This window comes from Podarcis cretensis, assembly GCF_951804945.1.
Source record: "Podarcis cretensis genome assembly, chromosome: 2".
Classification (NCBI taxonomy): Eukaryota; Metazoa; Chordata; class Lepidosauria; order Squamata; family Lacertidae; genus Podarcis; species Podarcis cretensis.
The window spans coordinates 32,829,968-32,842,236 of NC_137171.1; the positions used below are offsets into that span (position 1 = coordinate 32,829,968).

At 40.9% G+C, this 12,269-nt stretch overlaps 1 long non-coding RNA gene across 8 annotated transcripts in view; it reads left to right on the plus strand.

The window, feature by feature from the left end:
• The window catches only part of LOC307211163, a 39,558-nt gene that overhangs the window by 5,766 nt on the left and 21,523 nt on the right, over positions 1 to 12,269 (plus strand). For 6 of the 8 annotated variants that reach the window (XR_013836315.1, XR_013836316.1, XR_013836317.1 and 3 more), the window contains one exon: positions 10,534 to 10,704. This is a non-coding gene — a long non-coding RNA (uncharacterized lncRNA). Of the gene's footprint in view, positions 1 to 6,344; positions 6,545 to 8,520; positions 8,681 to 10,533; positions 10,705 to 12,269 lie in introns of those variants that run through there. The other 2 variants (XR_013836321.1, XR_013836322.1) reach the window with 2 other exon arrangements.

Sequence of the window (12,269 nt, forward strand, 5' to 3'; positions counted from 1 at the left end):
TACTTGTAAGGTCTCAGTGTCACTTGATGGATTAATTGCTTGCTTGTTGTAACTGTCTTAAGAGGTTAATTAAACTCACAGCAGGTGTTAACATACCTCTGGCCATAGGAGGTCTTGCTTCTGTGAAGGGAGATTAATTGGATGAATGAACAATTGTAAGTCAATGGAGCGTATCCCTTCTGCTGACTTGAGGGGTTTCCTTCATTTCAGCTGTGGAAGTCATCCAAGCTGCCTTTCCTCAGCTCACATAGGCCTAGCAGGATAGGTTTATCACTTTTCTTTTCCCAATGGGACAGCCAATGTTAATCCTTTCCCCCGCTTAATAGCAAAATGGCAACCTGCAAGAGTATTGCACTGAATGCAGTATCCCTGCAACATAAGGCAGAATCACTAAAACATACCCTCCAGCCATTCTCCGATGAAAATAGGGACATCCTAAGGAAAAATGGGGCATTCCGGGCTTCTCTAAATCAGGGATGCCCCTGGAAAAATGGGGAACTTGTAGGGTCTGCTAACAGCTGGAGTGAAGATAGTGGTAGTATTTTAAACAGCTCGCTGGAGGTTCTTCATCAATAGCATTAACCAAACATTACAATTTCATACAATGCTAGAACTCGTGGACATCCAATGAAGCTGAATGTTGGAAGATTCAGGACAGGTAAAAGAAAGTACTTCTTCACACAGAGCAAATTCCATAGTTTAACTCTGCACTTACAGGAGGCAGTGGTGGCAACCAACCTTTAGATGGCTTTAAAAGAGGATTTGGACCAATTCATGGAGGGAGAGGGCTACTGATGGCTACTAGCTGTGATGGCAATGCTCTGCCTACACAGTTGGAGGCAGCAATGGTTCTGAATACCAGTTGCTGGAAGCCACAGAAAGGGAGAGTACTCTTATGCTCGAATCCTGCTTGTGGGTTTTTCTCACAGGCATCTGGTTAGTCTTCTGGTCTTAATTTACAGCATAAAATATATATCAGTAAGACAACACTGATAGGGGCTTGCCTACCTCCATACGATACAGCTATATTTTTGAAGAATGCATTTATAACACAGCGATACTTAATGAAGGATGCATTTATAAACAAATGTGAGTTAATGCACATTAGTTTATAAATGTGCCCTTCGTTAATGTGGTTTAACTTTTATGTTGAAACAAATATTTACTTGGAGATTTTTTTTTTACTGGAACATTTGCAGTTATTTCAAAACATGGCAACTTCCCTTTCATAGTTGTAAATTGGAAGAAGAGAAATAGAAGACATTGGAAAATTAACACACTTACTTGAGCACACGAAAACCACTATGTGAATTCTCTTCCAGTAGACATTCAGCTCACTGTTAACCTTCAGAGGACATAATGGTAGGGCTGTCCCTAAGCACACTGGTAGATGTGTGCCAATGGTAGCCAATGGTAGATACAGTTCTCTTGAAGGCCACGGGTAGTCAAAATTGGTGCTGAGGTTTCCTGCATGGATGTGCAGGCTAATGAGAAAACCACTTAGGAATCCAGCCTTTGGGTGGCCCAGTGGCACACACACAAGAGCTTTATGTATCTTATATAGTGGGACTCAATTTGAAGTACACATTCATGGGATCATGTCTTTCGAGTCCCACATTTTGCTTAGGGCATCTATTTCTAAATAGGATCATGTGAAATATGAGGTTTAAAGAGTTAGGCCCCCAAATACGTTATTCTAATCTTCCTCTCATACTCCCTCCAACAATATTCCAGATAACCAGTTTATGTGGTGTTAACTCTTTTCAGACTTACTTTTTAGAAGAGCTTGAATAATCTTATCTACATTGTGGCAGTACAAAGCAATGAAAACACAATAAGTAATTAAACAGTTTTTTAAAAATAATTAAAAAAACCTCTTTCATTCTCCCTGCTGTAGCTCCAGGGGGACTTTTGTTATATTATGCAGTGTACGAAGTTAGTTAGCAAAAGATAATCCATTCAGGCCCTTTGAACGCTTGCCAATTATAGCACACATTGACTTTCAGCAATAATACAATAAAAGAGCAGAGGAGCTGCAGGATTACATATTTAATTTACTTTAAACACATCCAAAAGGAATGAATTTTAAAACATTTTATCCAGTTCTAAAGTAACTTAAATGTCCATGAATCTCAAATGTCAGAGCACTAGAAGGTCAGGGGCTTTAAATAAAAGGAGTCAATACAGCAAAGGGAAGCATTATGCCACACTACAAATTCATGCAAATCTAGGAAATAGGAAGTTTGGCATTTTCAAAGAGCCCATCAAAACCACAGCACAGCCCATCCCTTGTTGCTAGTTACAGGCTGAATATTGTTGCCCTCTAGTGACCAGCATGTTCTTCAGCTGATTGCTCCGCTTTGTGTTTACCTCATCACCTCTATATGCAGTTCGATGCAAGAGGTGCCATTTTTGTCAGTTCAGAAAATAATATATAACTGGAACGTTAGGGTAGAAAAGAGATATACACGGAGACCCTCCCCTAGTGTAGCAGACCAAGGCTACATTCCCAAGGATACTTGCTATCACAGCTGGGAGACCAGAGGCAAATAAAGCTTTTCAGAAGTAGGTGGATGGAGGTGAAATAAGGCAGGGATGAACTCCCTTGGTCCCTGGTGTGACTCTGTTGAGCTTCTAGCTGCTTTCTCGCCAACTGCAGCAGTAGGTGGGGTTGCCATATGTCCTGATTTCCCTCAACATATCCGGAATACTGCAGTCGGAAGCAGTGTCTGTGCGGACATTGGGGAAATGTCTGTGAAAATCTGGACATATGGCATCCCATGTTGACAGTGGCATTTTTGCTGTTTTAAAAAATAGCTAAAAACAATATGGTAGGCCAGTACTCTAGAGCAGTGTTTCCTAACCTTTGGCCTCCAGCTGTTTTTGGACTACAACTCCCATCATCCCTAGCTAGCAAGACCCAGTGGTCAGGGATGATGGGAATTGTAGTCCCTAAACAGCTGGAGACCAAAGGTTGGGAAACACTGCTCTAGAGGAAGCTTTCACATGGGTCAAAGTCTAAGAGAAAGGCTTCCAGATTCTGACAGCCACAGTTCCTGGCCTGACACCTCCCCAGCATTTTACAACTTATCAGAAAATAAGTTCCTTTGGGTTCAGTAGCGTTCAGTATATACCTTTAGGGTCAGCCTGTTCATAATTTAACTCTGGATGATTTGCATTCCTTTACAATTGGCCTTGGGGTGCCAACTTGAATAAAATATTGTGGGGGGGGGCAGGTAAGTCCCACCCTGCTTAATTGATCACATGTCAGCATTCTGGTTAGGCACTGAAAATATAGGGTTGCCTATAAAAACCAGTACACCCCAAAAGTTGAGCTTTTTTTAGGAAGACCCTAAAATTGTTGAGCCAAAAATGATTTTTCCGTTGACTTAACTAAGATCCAGGACAAAGCGCCGCCTTTTGGATATTCCCCCAGACGTTTTTGAAATCACAGTCATGTAAAGGAAAACCTGGGCGAATGGCGGCTCTATGAAAATATTACTGTGGAGATGCCTGCCTGTTGTCAATAGGCGAGGAGTTCGAAAGTGTAGATGCTAGGAGACTGATTTCTTATAAGTGCAGAATGATTATTATGTTGCACCAGTTCTGCAGATTGAAGTGGTGGAGTCGTCTTATAGGGCAATCCCACAAGTAAATTGGTCCAAGCTTTGTACACTAATAGCAACACCTTGAACTTGGTTCAGTAACAAATTGGAAGCCAATGCAGGTCTTTGTGCAGAGGTTTTGTATGCTGACAGGGTCTCACTCCCATTAGCAACCATGCTGCAATATTCTGCACTAACTGCAGTTTGTGGATTATGTGCAAGGGATCAAATGATGGCCACTAATATTTTCCATTGTTTTTGATTTACTTAATAGCTACCACCGTTTCCTCAATGTGCTCTTCTGACTTGTGGCTAGGCAGGCTACCTACCATTCACTAAAGTCCCTATTCCTTAGCCAGCGTTCTTTCCTTCCTTCAACCAGTGACCTTTCAAACTTCCAAACTATTAGTACCCCTTCCCCATGGGTGGGTAGCCTGTGACCCACCAATCTCATTTTATGTAGCCCCGTAAAGGTAAAGGGCCCCTCACGGTTAGGTCCAGTTGTGAACGACTCTGGGGTTGCGGCGCTCATCTCGCTTTACTGGCCGAGGGAGCTGGTGTACAGCTTCCAGGTCATGTGGCCAGCATGACTAAGCCGCTTCTGGCAAACCAGAGCAGCGCACAGAAACGCCATTTACCTTCCCACTGGAGTGGTACCTATTTATCTACTTGCACTTTGACGTGCTTTTGGACTGCTAGGTTGGCAGGAGCAGGGACCGAGCAACGGGAGCTCACCCTGTCACAGGGATTCGAACCACCGACCTTCTGATCGGCAAGCCCTAAGCTCAGTGGTTTAGACCATAGCACTGCCCTCATTTTATGTAGCCCCAGATGCCTCCAAAAGCTGCCTGAATATTCAGTCCCATCAGATGTTTTGTCTTTATTTTTTCTGTGCTTTAAAAATTGCCCCCCCCATGTAGTTTCAGGGCAATCTGAAGGGACTGTTATTTGTTCAATAAAAATAAATGGATTGGTTTAAAACTATTTTCTGGGTTGTATGGCTTTGGGTAGACTTTTCATATCTAGGATCTAGATCTAGCATGCAGCCCCCGACAGATTATTCCTAAAAGAAGGGGGCAGAAGAAAGATTGGCCACCTCTGCCCCCACAACCTCATTCAGGTGGGGAAATTTTCTACTGCTAGATTTTTCTACTGAAAAGTTTCCATTTCTAGAAATATATTTTAATAAAAAATAAATAATACAAAGCCCACACCCACAGTAACATTAGTGTGCTTGTTTCCTTTCTGTTTTGTTTACAATACCACCTATGTCCAGGGTGCTTTACAAAGAATGGTTGGACAGGTTTCTGCCCCAAGAGGCATACAGTCTAAAAGTTGACACAAGGGAATTGAAGGAAGGGGAAGGAAATGGAAGCAGAGATTAAACAGGTGAAGAATACATGATGATTACAATGGCATGTCTTTAGTTTAGTTACAGTAGAGGTTATTGAATCTGAGAGGTTACTCCAAAGGCTAATTATGGGTACAGTCCAACCAAGACAGAACAATTGGCATGAATACAATACAACTTTGATATTAGATATGACTGGTAATTAATTTTCCCTGCTGACTGTTCCTGTGAAGCACATGTATATAAATAGCTCTTCAGACATGTGCCAAACTTTTCTGGAAAATCTACCCCACTGCCTTCTCAGTCCTCATTCAACTGGGCTTTCTGCCCTTCATCCACCATACCTACCTTTTCTTCCCACTCAGTCCTGCCAACAGAACACAGACTCTTCATATCCCCAGCCAAATGGAACTTTCATTGCTGCCATAAAAGATGCATCTTTTGTTACAGTAGATTCTGATGCATCACCTTGAGGTGTTGGAATGTTCAGGAACATCATTTTGACCTCACACACAAAAAAAGAGAAAAAACAACAACAAAGACTGATGGAAGCAAGACAAGCACTGCTGGCATAGAATTACTTGATTGTCCTTTTTGCAATCCTTTCCTTCAACTCATATAAACATTCTTAATTTGTTTTATTTGATATTTGGTACTTCAAGTTGGCTACCTTTAAGACTTTTTGAGAAGAGGGGGGATAAAAATGATAAAAATGATTTTAATAAAATAAAAGATGGGATTTCACAAAAGTCTATGCCCTCTCACTTGGAAGCTAGACTCTTTGAATGCAACAGGAGATTTTGCTCTGAGTAAACATGCAATGGCTGCACAACCAGTAATTCCCCAGCATCTGTTTCTCAAAGTTGCCATAATAATATAACATCAGCTCAACTGGTTGGCACATAGACCTTATTGCTGCAGCTGCCAAAAGGACCTTAGCACACTTTAGATTTTTCTCTATAAAAGCCTTGAATGTGAACAAATGCTGTGCCGACTTTTTTCTTTCTTTCTTTTTAAATTTTACATCCATGTAAATAAATATCAGAGAGTGTCTAAGATTAAATGGGCAGTTTACTCCTACACCCCTGCTAGAAATCACACAGTTTTGCATCATCCTACAGCCCCAAACATTTGGGTTATCTGGAAATTAAGAAATATTGTTCAGTTATCCATGCAAGAAAAGTATTTGGTTTTTAGGAATTTGGGGAAACAGAAAAGCAACGAGTCATTAAATCAGTGGACAAAACAGCTGCAGATACAAGTGCAATGAATAGTGAATGCAGGCGCCACAAGACGCACTCAAATACAAGTGCGCACCAATTATGCCAAACGTGTCTTATTACAGTGAAGTGTTTCTGGAGAAAGGAAGGAGTTACGCTCTGAAGGGTTCTGTTCAAATTGCATGCAACGGTTAAGGCTTGTCTCAATCACCGACAAGGCTGTAATTATCAGAATAACGCAACCAATATTTTTGCACTTGTGAAGCACTTCAGCTTCCCCACAAAGAACTGTAATTAGCCAGCAGATGGCGCCAGAGATGGTGAGCAACCCACTCTGAAAAGGGCCAGAGAGAGAGAAGATGAAGAGGGTTCCGTAGTAATAGCTTGTGCTGGTGACTGAGCTAAAAAGAAAAGGCATTTAAAAACAAAAAAACAGAAAACATGCATAACCCCAGGGAGCAGGAACTGTAGGGAAGCAGGGTGACAGAGGTCTATGGGGTCAATCTACCAGGCTGGGGGCAATCTTGAGTGTGAAGTTGTTATGGAGCAATGTTGCCTGAATGTGTCGCACCTGTTGGCTCCACACACACCATTGAACAAATGATAATTTAAAATTGGAGGTGGGGGGGGGGGAGTAGTGTTTGTCAGAGGTGCTGGATTTATGAGATAAGAACTCTCTTGTTATTGTGTTTGTGCCCGTCGTTTAATAGACTGATATATGGTACAGTATGTCCTTCCCTCTGAGGCTTAAGCAGCCACTTCCAAAGTCCATGCCAGATTCTGAATCTGGCCATCTGCTTCCTTGTGGGAAAATGCTGAGGGCTGTACTCAGGGTGGGGGGCAGGCGGACCACCCTCATAGCTACTACAGTATTTGCATGAGGAGAAAATACCCCACTGGAGAGCCTCACACAATTACTGCTTTACCTGCAGTTACCGCTTCTGCTTTAACTTGCTTTGACCACTCTGAAATGTGTAAGTGAACAATAATAATAATAATAATAATAATAATAATAATAATAATAATAATTAGTATTTAGACTGTGCTGGAACCATGCTATCTTTGACTTGGGGGTTGAAGCCATGAAAGCCAGAGTTGGCCTAGACAGGCAGTCCCCACACTGTCCAGTGACACCAGGGCAGGTTTATCTATCCATGCAAAATGGTGCATCTGAACAGGACTAGCATTTTGTTTTCTATATGAACTGTATCTGCCTCTCGTCAGAACAGTTAAAATAAAAGCAAAAAAACCCTCTCCCCCCCGTAACAATTCTTCAAAAGGCTTTTCATTTTTTGCAGACCTGCCTTGACACTACAATAAAAATGAAAGGCACTGTCAAACCCTCTAAGTTTCCCTATTTTCCAGGGAGGTCCCCTGATTTAGAGAAGCTGCCCTGCTTTCTGATCTGATCCTAGAATGCCCCACATTTCCTTAGAATGTCCCTATTTTCACTGGAGAAATGTTGGAGGGTATGGAGTTATCCGACCCCTGAGCTGTTTGAAGGCAATCCTGTATAGAGAAGTTTTTTAAAAAATGTTTAATGTTTTATTATGTTCTTGTATATGTTGGAAGCTGCCTAGAGTGGCTGGGTAAACCCAGTAAGATGTGTGGGGTATAAATAGTTATGGAATGGGACGTTCCTATTTTCATCGGAGAAATGTTGGAGAGTATGCACGGTTTGAAAATACAAATTGATGAAAGGGTGGAACTGCAACAGGAAAAGTGCTGTGCAACAGCAGACAGAGGCCAGCTTAGGAGCTGTGCCATGTGAATAGCTCCAGATATCACAAACGTTTCTCAACCATTAACAGAATGAAACACACTGGGTTTTCATATTTTACGCCAGAAAAATGCCCCCGTGTGAAAGGGCAACCAGTTTCTCACAGGGCCCTTGCATGTATATTCTCATTTGCTCTGTACAAAGACACAGTACACCTTCATGGCTCCCAGATACTGGAGGCCAATCTGCTGCCCTATATACATTTTACCTGGACTGCAATTTTGGCAGCATTTTTTTTTTACCTCAAATGACAGCCTTATGTGGGAGAATAATGAAAGCAATACCAATCATAAATAATAAATAATAAAATAATAAAGCAATACATTCATTAGGAGAAGTTGACCCTGGTGTCCCATGTAGCAGCATGTCTTTCTTTTGGTTCTATGGGAAATGGCAGTTGGGGGTTTCTAGCTAGATGGATTCAGCCCTTGCTGAACTGGTTATTTTATGTTAGTGGTTAATGGAATTAAACAGCAACTCTTAACTAAGCAAGCGCTGAAGATAAGCTTATACAGCACAATTCCTTCTGTACCGGTAGTGTTTCTGCCTTATACTGTATTGCTTTGTCTTTCTTTATATAATTTAGTAAAATATAATTATTATACCCTCTAGATGGCAGCAATGTAACCTACATTCTTGCTGGGAAAGGAAGATCTGCCCCCCCCCCATACATTTGTGACATTTGGGCCTACCACTGGCTACTGAAATGGATGGTAGCATTCAGGTGGAAAGGCCCCATATTTACCACACTTGTTATGGCCCCCTGGTACATGGGATCACATTTACTTGGTTAGTGTGTGAAGAGGTCCTCAAGGCACAACTGAGAGGGAAAACTCACCAGGAGTGTGTAGCACTGTGTGGCCCTTGAATTACAAGGCAAATCAGGGTGACTGGGGGAAGGCTCTCGCGTTTCTGAGTTGGACTGTGCTGTTGACAAGGCATCTTGCAGTAGATCAGAGACTCCCTAAGTTCCTGAGTCACTTCCTTGGCTATCCAAAAAATATGTTCAGAGATTTTTTTTCCTTCTGAGAAATGAAACTAAGCTGATGGAAGAAACACCCTGAGTTTGAACAGGGAGGGTATAGATAGGTGGGGGGGGGGATCTTTAATTTTGACAGACAGGTCTAGATTTTAATCACATTTCCCCAGGGTACTCCACTCCGAAGAATTTGGTGGAGAGGTTAAAAGCTGTTTGTTTTGCACACAAATCTATACTTTCTCCTATGGAAATCAGTGGAGATATCTACCTTTTCCAGGGAGAAGAGGCTGTAGCTCTCAAAATCCATGATGTGGGGAGAGGCTGACCCCCACCAATGACCTCTGAAGCAGCAGCAGCATATTTGCTGAATTTGAGTTCATGCATGTGTGTGTGACATTTTAAAGAGCAGCTTTAAAACAGATCAGGCTGCTTCTCAAAGCTTCTGATATAGATGGAAGTCAAATTGTATGTAATGTTTATCAGTTTCAGTACAGTACTGTGTGATGTGTGCATGCAGCTTAAAAAAAAATTATTTGCAAAGGATACGTTTTATTTGTCAAATAATTTTGTAGAGAAATATAAAAGTGTACATGTAGCTTATGATGCCATTAAAATGTGCTGATGGTTATTTTTCTAAATATGAAGAGCTATACAAGTTTAATTTTTTTCTGTGCTGTTGAACAGGGTGGTTTGTTTGTATAATTCTTAGCCTTTTTTGAATCCTACCCTTCCCAGCACCCTATACTCACTTTCCTGGGAGTAAAATTGTAATCCTAATACCATTTACCTGGAAGTGAACCCTACTGAATTCAATAGGACTTGCTTTTTAGCAGACATGGTTAGGATTGTTCTGTAAACCAATGGGACTTACTTTTGAGTAGATACAGGATTATCTCTCTCTTCCCATCCAATGCTACTTTAAAAGCAATTAGGCAGTGCTTTCGAGGGTGCCATTGCTGTTGTCTGGCAGATTGTGGGGACGGATGGGGCAAACATTGGTACTTACTGTGATAAGTTCCTTCTCTACAGGGAGGAAGGGGATCTGGCCTGCTCACTCGGCTGCCGTGGAGGCAAGGGGCACAGGTGCTTAGGGGGCTCAGCTGACAGTTACTTCCTGGAAACATGGGGATGCTGCCTGGAGGAGGGTCCTTCACCTGATGACCAGGGGAGATTCTTGCTCTCTAGCTGTACTGTGTTATTTTTCAACCTGTACGGTACATTGCACTGTCAGAACACCTGACACACAAACGGAGAGCCCTTAATGGTTCATCAGAAATAGACCACTTTTATTCAAGTTTTCCTCCTATGTTAACTCATCTGCACAGCCCACTAAAAGCCCTGCTCCACAGATAAATATGTGGAGAGAGGCTCTGTTGAGAACTAAATTGACTCACCTTTTTCTTCTTTTATGTGATAATTGCACTCTCAGTTGTCTCCCAGGTTTCCCCTCCCCTCTGTTTTCTCATTTCATGTTATTTTTCTATTTTTAGTGTTGATTGTTACACTTGTTATTCATTCTGCATTTTGTATATGTTTATATCAATATCAATTCTTTATGAATAATAATAATAATAATAATAATAAACTTTTTTTTTAAGGCCATAGCATGTTTCATCAGCCAAAGGCGCTAGGCGAGTCTCCTCGGGGAGAGCCTTCCACAAACGGGGAGCCACTGCGGAAAAGGCCCGTTCTTGTGTTGCTGTCCACCAGACAACGCACAGCAGTGATTCAAACCTACATTGCAAAAAAATAAACATATGCTCCTGCGGGTAAGTGTTCCTTTAAGTTGGCATGCAGAAAGATCAATTGAAACGTAGTGGCACAGGTTTCACCACAGCTCTGTACTCTACAAACAACATTCTCAACCAAAATAGTTCTAATTATTATTTGCCACAGTACATTAACAAAACACCAGACAGAGATTCTGTGGGAGTTTCAGTGCATCATAGGAACCCCTTGCTGTTGACAGTAAAGAAATATTTGGATCATTGAAGCCGATTGCCCGTGTTTTTACAAATTGATGTGGATTATTTGTAGACTGACACCGATCATGCCTAGCGTTGATAATGGATATGTGCTGTTTGCATATACAGATCAAATAACTAAGAATAAAAGAATCATGGTTCATGCCTTTTCTTTTCAAAAGCTTTTAATAGTACACATTTGTTTTTGTCATTTGTAAAGATTTACACTCATAAAAAAACATTTTAACCCAGTATTCCCCAATAGTACCATCTTTTGTTGCCCTCACCAAACACCCAATTTTAGGTCTCTATACCTGATACAGTTTAACAATATATTATCTATTAAATACAAAGTTCTAAAATAGTTACTAGGTTGTTAATGGACATTGGTACTGCGGCTACTCTAGTAATTTTTGTGAAAGATTCTATGTGGGTTATTATAGTCAGTGAGGCATTGAAGGGGAAACTGAGGCATACTTTACAATTATAAACCCCCTTTTCTGTCCAAAACCAGATTTTCTGTTGAGTGCAATTTACAGAAGCCAAAAACATTGTATCTTCTTCCAAATTATCTACAGTTTAAATAACCTGTAATCTACCTAAAAGTTATAGAAATACCATGTGCAATGTTTGCAAGTATGGAATTTACATTTTTCTTTTTCCTCCCTCAGACATGGTAGCAAGTGTTTACCCTCCTAATATACACTGGCAAAAGCAGAATACTCTCTTCCTACCAGTATACAGTAAATCCACAATATTAAAGTGCTGGTGTGCTTTAAAACAAACTGGATAGCATTTCTCGTTTGGGTTTACTAGGGGCAACATGCCTTAAATTAGTATGTTTTAAAATAACAACAACAACCTAAGAACTTAGAACTGCAGCATCAAAGAATAGGAAAGATCTCGTTCTAAACACACTCAGATGCACCAGAGTCCCAGTGAAGTCAATAGGAATCACATACATATAAATGGCAAATTCACACAATTGTCCCCACCCTCTAATGATTGCAACTTGCAATCATTTGAAGCACCCATTACTTGTCAGTAAGGCTGTCAATAGAGTCAGAATTTTTATCTGATCAATAATGGACTTTAAAACAGATGGCGGATTAAATTTTCATAAATCAGCATGTTACAAAAACCTCATTAGTATAGCATTTTTCTTGCAAATAAAATTAATTTGTGACATGAAATCTTAGTTAGTTGCTCTCTAAGCTAACCTACTCGTTTTGTTCAAATGGAATTCTGCAACCAAGTTTTTCAAATACACGTGTGTTTTTTTAACATCTGCAGAGCCCCAAGAAACTTGAGCCAGGTTGTGTGGGTCCCAGTGTGAGCTTTCATTTGCTGTTTACCTTGCTGTTAGAGCG